This window comes from Cynara cardunculus (assembly GCF_001531365.2).
Source record: "Cynara cardunculus var. scolymus isolate 2C chromosome LG 12, CcrdV1, whole genome shotgun sequence".
In the NCBI taxonomy this organism is placed as follows: domain Eukaryota; kingdom Viridiplantae; phylum Streptophyta; class Magnoliopsida; order Asterales; family Asteraceae; genus Cynara; species Cynara cardunculus.
This window is the reverse complement of record NC_037539.1, coordinates 31,207,808-31,216,428: the sequence shown is the minus strand read 5'-3', so window position 1 is coordinate 31,216,428 and position 8,621 is coordinate 31,207,808. Positions and strand designations below refer to the sequence as shown.

Genomic DNA, 8,621 nt, shown 5'->3' with positions numbered 1-8,621 from the left:
TGGCTACAGCTGCTGTTTGGACATAGTTGATTTTAATAAGATTTTCTTGCTGCAGAATAAAAGCAATCTACACACACAGGAAGAGGTATCAAAATGCAATCATTTATCTTAAGAACCGTAAATACATCACAAAGTTCAAATGCCATTTTAGAGATCAACAAACCGAAACGATAATGAAATTAAATTGATGTTCAAGTGGATCCAATAATCCAAACTGCATGCATAACCATCTTACACAAATGAAATTCTACTATTCAGATAGCCGCATAATTAATATCAAAATAATAGGCTTAAAAGGTTGCACAAAATAGCAGGACAAAACAGTTGAAACAAAACAACAGGACAAAACAATTTATTGTTGAAAAAAAACAGCAGCACAAAACAGTTTACGGTTGAAACAAAACAGCAGGGGTATGTATGCATTGCAACAACAGGCACACAAGGGTACGTATGCATTGCAACAGGCACGGGGGTATGTATGTGCACACAGGGGTATGTATGTATGTATGCATTGCAACAGCAGGCACACAGATACATTCAAGCATGGTTATTCACTACATTATTGCACCAAAGAAGGTAGATCTTGATAATGGACAGATTAATGTATCTCATGGTACCATAAGTTTGAAAGGGGCATGATGAACATATTATACCTAAAAACAGGTATTTAAGTATATATAGATTTATATATATACAACGGTAAGTATTAGGTATGTATGTTACTGCTTCTCTTTAAATAGCAACATGTAAATATCCTTGAGGCTTTGATAAAAAAAAACCCAAAGAGAGGCATCATCCAAGGAGAAAAGGAAAATGGAAGCATAGATGGACCAAAGAGAAAGTATCATTGTGGTAGAATGTGGGCCAGATCAAAGACCAACAACCCAGGCACCACAGAATGAGTTGGTTATTGAACCAATAGTTCAACAGGTTTAAGAAGATGTTTAAGGAGTAGTTCAACAGAGCTATTTGGTTGTTATTTTCTGCACAAGATGATTACTTGAAAAGATGTTTAAGTAGGACACCATTAAAATGTATGGTTTTCTCTACGTGGTCGTTTATCAAATGCTTACTTGAGTAAGTGCTTACCAAGTTATATTACCTTACCAGATGAATATGGTAAGAACAAAATATCTTACCCGGTAAGAACGAGGCAATGACTGAGAGTCTTACCCGGTAAGTGATGGCAATGGCTCTTACCACGGTAGAATAAGTCTTGCTGCTGCCTCGTCTCTTAAGATTTCAGGAAACAAATCATTCTTTATGTTGCGTGTGAAGCCACTTATTAGGCTGGTCAAAAAGGTAGTGCCAGAAAACAAGAAGCCAGTGTTTAAGGACCATGTTTTGTGTGGTTGATGGACAGCCATATTTTATGGCATGCTTTATGGTTCCTTTCTTTGACCTGTTAACATTTCCATCTCTATATAAGAGATTACTCTGTATTTGTAAAATACACACTACATAGAAGAAATAAACACTCCTAGTTACCTGTGTGTAGACGTAGGTCAGATTAGACTGAACCACCTTAAATTCTTGTGTTCTTGATTGTTACAGTTGGTGAGAACTGAGTGTGTGTGTGTGTGTGTTCGTATGATACTTGTCTGATCCCAACAACTGGTATCAGAGCTTTGGCTCTCTATTGATACATACGAACAGAGAAGGTGAAGGAACTTACCTGTTGGAAGAAATCAAGACTAGGGTGTGGATGCCATCACCACCAGCTCCCGTTCATTGCACCGGCCGCCGCCGCCGTCTGAAGCCGCCGCCGCTGCCGCCGTCTGAAGTCGCCGCTGCCGCCGTCTGAAGTCGTCGCTGCCGCCGTCTGAAGTCGCCGCCGTTGCCGCCTTACCCCCTCTCTTCGCAGCAGCTGCTGCCTTCTGGTAGAACGTGAAATAGAAAAGTCTCGTGTTTCTATTTTATTGCTTCCGCTCGTATAAATGCCATTTTGCAGTACGAACCTGTTTGGTTAGTAGCAATTTGGTAATTTGTTTGCTAAAATGGCAGAGGACAGTAAGATCAAGATTGACAAGTTTGATGGTAGTGATTATGGGTTTTGGAAAATACAAATTGAAGATTTGTTGTATCAGAAAAGTTTGCATTTACCTATGTTGGGCGAACAACCGGTTGACATGTTCGATGAAGAATGGAAGTTGTTGGACAGACAAGCTTTGGGGGTGGTTAGGCTTTCTTTGGCAAAGAGTGTTGCGTATAACATTGTCAATGAAACAACTACGTACGGTGTATTGAAAGGTTTGTCCAATATGTATGAGAAACCATCCGCTTCAAACAAAGTGTTTCTCATCCGACAATTGATTAACACCAAGATGAAGGAAGGTATGTCGGTTGCCACTCACATAAACGAGTTCAACTCGATTATCTCTCATTTAGCCTCTGTTGAAATAAAGTTTGAAGATGAAGTACAAGCTCTTCTTCTTTTATCATCTTTCCCCGACAGTTGGTCAGGCACAGTCACAGTCGTTAGTAGTGCATCCGGTACTACTAAGCTAACGTTTGATAGCATTCGTGACTTGATTTTAAATGAAGACATTAGAAGAAGAAGTAATGGAGAATCTTCCGGTTCTAGTTCTCTGTTACATACAGAAAGTAGAGGAAGAAGGAATGATAGGGGACAAAATCGAGGCAGGTCAAAATCCAGAATAAGGGGGCAGTCCAAGAACCGAAAGGATATTGAATGTTGGAACTGCAAAGAAAAAGGTCACTTTAGAAGCCAATGCCCAAAACCACAAGCTACAAAGAAAGAAGTAAACAATATATCCTCTGAAGAATCAGGAGATTTTCTCATATGTTGTGTTGAAAATTCAGTAGAATCCTGGATTATGGATTCGGGTGCTTCTTTCCATGCTGTCTCATGCCCAGAAATGGTCAATAACCTGCAAAAACAGGTAATCTTGGCAAAGTTTGTTTGGCCGATGATCAAGTGCTTGATATTACGGGTATTGGAGACGTAGATTTGAAGACCTCCATGGGACCACCTGGACATTGAAAGATGTCAGGGTTATTCCAAACTTGAGGAGGAAGTTGATTTCAGTTGGTAAGTTGGACGATGAAGGGCTTAATGTTCACTTTGGGGTGGACAATGGAAAGTGATCAAAGGCAACTTGGTGATTGCCAAAGGAAAGAAGAAAGACACTCTATACATGGTTGAGATACCTTGTGATGGTGTTCATACCATAACCACCAATCCGAGTCCATCAAATTTATGGCACCAACGACTTGGACACATGAGCGATAAGGGATTGAAGATGTTGGCTCAGAAAGGGAAGTTTCCAGACTTGAAGAAAGTCGAAACTGAATTTTGTGAATCCTGTGTTCTCGGGAAACAAAAGCGGGTTASTTTTGYRAAGACAGGGAAGACACCAAAAGCTCAGAAGTTGGAGCTTGTTCACTCGGATGTATTTGGGCCAACACCAGTTTCATCTCTAGGAGGCAAAAACTACTATGTAACCTTTATCGATGACTCAACACGCAAGGTATGGGTCTATTTTCTTAAAAATAAATCTGATGTATTTGATACTTTTAAGATATGGAAATTTGCTGTTGAAAATGAAACTGATTTGAAGGTAAAATGCCTGAAGTCGGATAATGGTGGTGAATACATAAGCAAGGAGTTTGTCAACTATTGTGCCAAGTAAGGGATAAAGATGATCAAAACGGTCCCAGGAACCCCTCAACAGAATGGTGTAGCTGAAAGAATGAATAGAACTCTGAATGACAGGGCTAGGAGCATAAGGTTGAATGCCGATTTACCTAAGACATTCTGGGCCGATGCAGTTAACACTGCAGCCTACTTGATCAACCGTTCACCGTGTGTTCCCTTGGATTTTAAATTACCAGAAGAAATGTGTCAAAGGAAGGAAGTAAGTCTCAAACACCTGAAAGTCTTTGGCTGTAGTGCTTACAGTTTGTTAAATGATGGTGACAGGGATAAACTTGATTCAAAGACCAAGAAGTGCACATTCATTGRTTATGGGTCAGAMSAAATGGGTTACAGGCTTTGGGATAGTGAAAACAGAAAGCTAATCCGAAGCAAGAACGTCACCTTTAACGAAACTGAGTTATACAAAGACAGAAACAACGAAAGTCCAGAAGTTCAGAAGAAATATGTTGAGTTTGAAGGTGATGAAAAGAAGAAAGAAGCTTTAGTCGAAATCCCTGAATCTGGGGATGATTCAACTGACAGTGGGAGCTCAGGGGATAATTCCAGTAATGATTCTGAAGATGAAGAAACCAGTCCTCCAACTCCAGAATCCCCAGTCACACCTCAAGTTCAACCAAGAAGATCTTCCAGAGTCACCAGACCACCAGAAAGATATTCACCATCTGTCAACTACATTCTCCTGACAGAAAATGGTGAACCCGAGTGTTACTCTGAAGCTATGAGGTTGAAAGACTCATTGCATTGGGAGCTAGCAATGAAAGATGAAATGAAGTCGCTTGAGAAGAACAAGACCTGGCTTCTAACGAAGCTTCCATCTGGAAAGAAGGCTCTTCAGAACAAATGGGTTTTCAGGGTCAAGGATGAACATGATGGTACTAAACAGTACAAAGCCAGATTAGTAGTCAAGAGGTTTCAACAGAAAGAGGGAATTGATTTCAATGAAATTTTCTCTCCAGTGGTGAAGATGACTACCATCCGGCTTGTTCTCAGTATTATAGCAGCAGAAGGCTTGCATCTAGAGCAGCTAGATGTCAATACATCTTTTCTACATGGTGACCTACATGAAGACATTTACATGACACAAYCAGAAGGTTTTCAGGTTAAAGGCAAAGAAAACTTGGTGTGTAAACTTAAGAAGAGTTTGTATGGTCTGAAACAAGCGCCCAGACAATGGTACTTAAAGTTTGATAACTTTATGGGAAGGATTGGTTACAAGAGATGTGACAATGACCATTGTTGTTACATCAAGAAGTTTAAGGGTTCTTATATCATTCTACTACTCTATGTAGATGATATGTTGATTGCCAGTTCAGACATGTCAGAGATCAAGAAGTTAAAGAGGCAAATGTCTGAAGAGTTCAAAATGAAAGACTTAGGAGCTGCAAACCAAATACTCGGGATGAGTATTTTCAGAAACAAAGATGGTTCTTTAACACTATCTCAAGAGAAATACATTGAGAAAGTGTTAGAGAAATTCAACCTTAAAGATGCCAAGATCAGAAGCACACCTTTGGTTAGTCACTTTAAGCTTTCTAAAGTTCAGTCACCCAAATCAGATGAAGACAAGAAAGAAATGGCTAAAGTTCCTTATGCATCTGCAGTTGGTAGCCTCATGTATGCAATGGTATGCACGAGACCAGATATAACTCATGCTGTGGGGGTTGTTAGTCGTTTTATATCCAATCCGGGGAGAGAACATTGGGAAGCAGTTAAATGGTTGTTAAGATACTTAAAGGGAACTTCAAAAAGATGGCATTGTATTTTAAGAGGAAAGATGTCATTCTGAAGGGTTATGCAGATGCAGACCTTGGTGGTTGTAAAGAGTCATACAAAAGCACCACAGGGTATGTCTTTACAGTGGGAGGCACTGCAGTGAGTTGGATGTCTAAACTCCAGAAAAGTGTTGCCCTTTCAACCATAAAAGCAGAGTATATGGCAGTTGCTGAAGCAAGCAAAGAGCTTATATGGTTGAAAAACTTTCTCGAAGACAAAGCACATACAGCTGAGATATCACTTCATCAAAGGAAAAATTAATGATGACACTCTGAAGTTGAAGAAGATAAAAGGAACTAAAAATCCAGCTGATATGTTGACTAAGGTTGTTACCTTAGAGAAGTTGAAGCTTTGCATAACTTCAACTGGCCTTCAGGTTAATTGAAGAGAAGGCCAGGGTAACTAGGAAGGAGCTATATTTTTTACAGAAATACAGATACACAGTTGAAGCACAGGTGAAGATTGTTCTGTGGCTTCAAATGGGAGATTGTTGCGTGTGAAGCCACTTATTAGGCTGGTCAAAAAGGTAGTGCCAGAAAACAAGAAGCCAGTGTTTAAGGACCATGTTTTGTGTGGTTGATGGACAGCCATATTTTATGGCATGCTTTATGGTTCCTTTCTTTGACCTGTTAACATTTCCATCTCTATATAAGAGATTACTCTGTATTTGTAAAATACACACTACATAGAAGAAATAAACACTCCTAGTTACATGTGTGTGGATGTAGGTCAGATTAGACTGAACCACCTTAAATTCTTGTGTTCTTGATTGTTACAGTTGGTGAGAACTGAGTGTGTGTGTGTGTGTTCGTATGATACTTGTCTGATCCCAGCACTTTAAACCTTTAATATATTCAACATAAGGTAGAGTAAGGGGACATGTTTCATATCACATATAACATATCAAGAATTGCTGGATAAATCTACACTCCCTCCATTACTAAAATATCCTTCTAAAGATCAAATGAGTTGCTATTTAACAGAGAATCGGGCAAAAACTTATAAACACTAAAACGAAACAAAAAATTGAGCCGAAAATCTATACAATAACAATAAACATCTTACATCACCATTCATCATAATCAACTATCGGTAAGATGCAAAAACTGAACTAGATCAAGAACTTCATTCACAATAGGAAAAATCAATACTCCATCTAAATCAACAAAAGACCGTTATGCAGAAAATGATTTATAACAAGAGGAACAACAATTGCATGCTCTAAACCAAACCAAAGCCAATATTACCCTCTCAAAGTCATGTTGGGGGGGGGGGAGAAAGTGGTTGTGAGTAACAGCTTAAAATGGGTTTCAACTTAGGCATGTTCATGTGGTTTAAATCAAAATAGGCATGTTATGTTCAAAAGGATTACAACAGCTTCAACTCATGAACCAAACTATGTAGTTGTGCCACCTGAGAGCTACTCAGTGGAGTTTAACCAATCACCTGGTCCTAGTTACATTAATCCATAGCCACTACAGGTGGCACCATACCATGATTACAACTGGGGTTTTCATGAACTTGGACATCGTATGAATAGCAAGCAGCCTAAAGCACTAAAACAGAAAAAATGAGTCTTTGTACTTATGGTTGATCTGTTATAGTTTTCTTATTGATTTGTGCAAGTCTTTATTATGCTTAAGATTTCACTTTGCTAGTTATGAAGAGAGCTAGTAAGCTGATCATATAATTCTTTGACAACAACTCTAATAGAATAAGAAGAAAAGCAGTGGTTACTGCACGTTTAACTGTTTAACATATTGGAGTCCCTAAACATGGATACTATCATAGGAGTATTAAATACACAAGGCTAATGGAAAAAATGAAATAGAGGATTATGTTCCAGGTGCCCACAACTGTTGCTAGATTAAGTTTAACAAGAAAAGCAAAATATTGCATCACCCAAGACAGAGAGATTGCCTTGATCATTAACTTTAAAATTGACATCAAGAAAGATATATATATATATATATATATATATATATATATAGTTTACCTTTATATGTAGTTTACCTTCATATGTAGTGATGAAAACACTTGGATCATTTGATGCTCTTTCCACATGTTTCCGAACATTGCACTTAACACCAGTGCATCTGTAGTAACTTCTGCACTTAAACACAACATTTTCTGATGTTAGACTTAATCTCCAAAGATATATATATATATATATATATATATGTATGTATAATTTGAACAATAAATGACGCATCTAAAGTCTAAACCAAGCGAAACGAATCCAGTATGTCCCGCTTGGAAGTGGGGTTGAGAGTAAGATGTACGCAAACTTGACCACGTATCTAATGTATATCTAATGAAGGATATATAAATATATGACCTTGGATAAGGATTTCCCTTCACAACTTTCTGCCCATATTTTCTCCACCGGAAACCATCTGATGCAAGAGCCTTAAACTTGGTTATGCCCATATATCTAAGACTTAAACACAGTTGACTAATTCAACATCCTTAAACTTGAATGCAAGAGCATGGTTATATGATCTGTAAGTCAAAAACTGGCTCAAATTTCCAACTACCACCAGAAAGAAAAAAAAGACTTACCCATAAGACTTGTTTTCATCCCCAACAAACTGAATGTTGGAATTGGGTATGTGAAAACTCATCTCAACCAATGAATCTGTCTGCATTAAAGAACTTAATAAAAAATAAAGTCTAGAACTCCACTTATGCATTAACTGTGAAAAATATGTGAACTTTAAGTTGCCAAGACCATATTCCAAAAGCTCAAAATAAGCACATATAATCATATGTTGATCCAATGATAAAAGAGTCATGTATGTATATATAGTTAGATATTATATTTAACCAAAAAATGATATCTAAAAGCTCAAAATATGGACATATAATCATCTATTATACTAAACCGTAGCTTTTGAGTCTGTTTTCAAGTACATGAGCAAGGAAATTAAATGATGAACATTATAAAAAATCCTAATTCATCAGTAGAAAGAAATTTTCCAGAATAAGATTCTTTGATGATCAATTGTAATAAACCAGAGCCACCGAATACAAATCAGTCAATCATCTAACCAAAGCAAACCTAATTTTACATTATAAACATAACAAGGCAAACCAAGTAGTAGAAATGAAAATGAAGATACGAAGACAAACTCAAAGTCGCTTACGATGAATCCTCAAGCCGTAAACC

The 8,621-nt window shown here is 37.9% G+C and overlaps 1 long non-coding RNA gene across 1 annotated transcript; it reads right to left on the bottom strand.

The window, feature by feature from the left end:
* Positions 1-7,454: 7,454 nt before the first annotated feature.
* Positions 7,455-8,621, bottom strand: LOC112522427. The gene is made up of 4 exons (XR_003070185.1): positions 8,599-8,621; positions 8,015-8,094; positions 7,791-7,848; positions 7,455-7,560 (listed from the first exon to the last, which is right to left on the bottom strand). It is a non-coding gene; the product is annotated as an uncharacterized LOC112522427 (long non-coding RNA).